We start from the raw sequence: 3009 nt of genomic DNA, 5'->3' as shown, positions 1-3009 counted from the left end.
TATATATATATATATATATATATATATATAAATGATTCTCGAGAATAAAATAACTCCTTACAAGAACACTTGTAAGGAAAACTTTACATCGTATGCCGTTTCCAGCACCTACGTACGCTTATGTCTCATCAGCATTGCACAGTCTCGCACATCTTGTACAGGCACTTACTTTTTAATAACTAGTTCACCACTTATAAAGTCTTCTTTCTTTCTCCTTGCTAAAGCCTAATCATAAGTTCACTACGAAATTCACCCTCGACGTGGTTCGGAAGTCACGTAAAGCCGTTGGTCCCGTTGCTGAATAACCACTGGTTCCATGCAACGTAAAAATACCATACAAATAAACAGACAAATATAATTTCACTAACTAGGGTCCCCATCTTCTCTTCATCTAAAGGTATTGATCCATTCTCACACCTTTAATTTTCATAAAAACTTTTACGTATTTCCACATTTCTCACCCTCTCAGTTTTTCTTTCGCCACTATACAATGGAAACGAATGATCCTAATCGAAATACTACCAAGCACTTTCATAGTATAATAGGAAATGGTATTCCCCTGTAACTTTTTATTATCATTACTATCACCTTTACCTTTATTCTTCTTACACATTCCTTTGGAGCATTTCCTCCATGTAGACACATTTTAAAAACCCTAGGTCAGCCACCTAATCACACTATTACCCTCAAACTAACATATTTCCTGTAATCCCAACAATTAGTTAGGTCTCTGATACCTTAATCTCTGTAACTGGTTTCCTTTCGTCCTAAACAATCCCTTCAATAAGCATTCTCACAATTACACTTAATTTTTCCATCCTTGCTTAAATCAGCTCTGCTTTTCATTTATCTTTTACCGTCAAGAAATCTCCAAGTTACTCACTCCATCGACCCCGGACTGACTGCATCTGTTTCAGAAAGCATATCAACATATACATCACTTACTCTGCAAAGTTCCTCACTGGATGAGTGGGTTGCGTACTCGCTTATCAATCTGGTAGCGCAAGTTCACTCCCTACTGCCGCTAATGCAGAACCAGAGGAATTTCTTTCTCGTGATTAGGAATTAATTTCTCTGTATAATGTGGTTTAGATCCCACTATAAGCTATAGGTCCCGTTGCTAAGTAACCAATTGGTTCCTAGCCACGTTAATAAAAATCTAATCCTTCAGGCCAGCCCTAGGAGAGCTGTTAATCAGCTCAGTGGTTGTGTCACAATAAGATATATATATATTTTTTTAACTCACTCTGAGATCCATTTGCTCAATAACCATTCTTTCTGCATTTTACTTCCAAGCTGAACAACTTTCTATTCATCCTAAAGATTTTGCCGCTTTTTGCCCCTTAATTTCAGTTAAGTAATTCCTTTCCCTCTTTTCTTGACTATCACATCTGTTCTCCTGCATACCTTTACATGATTTCCTCTTCTGGTATGTGATTGCATCTCAAATCATCTTTTTTCTTTAACTAAATCTTTCATTACCCAGTACCACCTCTTATTGTTATTATATTCCCTCTTACCCTCCTATACGTGCAAACATTACTAATTATCCTCATAAAAACATCACGCAATTTGCAGCTTCTTTAACTTTTCACTGATGTTTCTTAGCCACAGGGCATATTTCATCCATTTTCTCTTGCAACCACATTTTCAACCCTTTCTCTCAAACTAAAACTTTCACCTATCTTAACTTAATCTTCAAAATAATGATCAGACATACCTCCAGCTACTCCTCCTCTCGCCATTAAATCCATCAACTTGTACTTTCATATACTCAGTACTAACATATACAGCAAACTCCCCATGTATTTTCTCTTTCGCAGGTACTGTATGTTATGAGTGTAATCTTGTGGAATAATACAAAACATGCAAAGGACATAATTCAAATGTAACTCCTGGGACGATCTCTGGAATGCTGGAGGAATGCCTGTCCTGGTTGCAAAAGTTCTGCCAAAGTGGTAAAATATCATCATTACCATGACATGCATATGTTAAAGGAGGCATCGGTTGCAAGTGAACATATCAATAATTTTTCAGGGAGGTATGTTAATGGTATATAAACATAAGAATGAAATATTAAATAATCGTGCAAGAGAATAAATGGACTGAATGACAGTTGGAACATAAGCAGTGTTTTTCTCATATTCACGAAATCTTTCACATATCGACGCCTTATGCCCCGATTTTTTGAGCCTTTGAAAATGACATGGGGTCTATGGGGGATATCGTCTAAGGACTGCTTTTTGAGGTCTGAGCAGTTGGTCACAGGGGAAGTGGGGAAGGGTCAACGATGGATTTGCCATCACACGACCACTAAGGTGACGAATCTCGTAATCCCTGGACCTTCCACATCCCAGCTTTGTCTCAGCAGTGAGAAGTTGGTTTTTGAATCTGAACTTGCTGTCCAACACTCAACTCAGGTAATGGTGAGCATGCATTTCGTATTGAGTCTTCACGTGCTCATCCCTGGCAGCAACACAACAGTCACAGTCCTTGGTCTTGGCGTGTCACTTCTGTGAAAATGATTGAGGGTGGACAGGGATGCATGACCTGAGAGGCTGGCCATACAGGATCTTGGCAGGGGAGTGTCCTGTGAAGTTGGGAGTATTTTGGAGCTCTAACAATCCTTGGTCAAATGCCGATCAATGTTACCATATGGCTCTGTTGTTAAGATGAGGTGCCTGATTACCTTCACATAAGCATTGTCATTATCTTTTGATCAAGGGTAATGCGGTGAGGTTACCACACGTTGAACTCCCCATCGGTTCACTGGTGAACTGTGGTGCTGAAATGAAGAAGAACACCAACTTCCCAGAAGTAGCGACAAAAGATCCTGCTGGTGTTAGATGCAGTAGTATCATCTTTGTAAGGGGCAACAACTATTCAGCCTGAAAGTTGGCTACAATGAGATGGACTTCCCTGTAACAACGAAGAAATCTGCTGAGACAGACTCAAGGGCCTTAAATGGGTGCTATCATTCATTGATGTTGGGATGGTTGTGACAACTGG

This window comes from Macrobrachium nipponense, chromosome 8, assembly GCF_015104395.2.
Source record: "Macrobrachium nipponense isolate FS-2020 chromosome 8, ASM1510439v2, whole genome shotgun sequence".
NCBI classification, from domain to species: Eukaryota; Metazoa; Arthropoda; class Malacostraca; order Decapoda; family Palaemonidae; genus Macrobrachium; species Macrobrachium nipponense.
The sequence above is the reverse complement of the archived record's forward strand: the minus strand, read 5'-3'. Positions refer to the sequence as shown.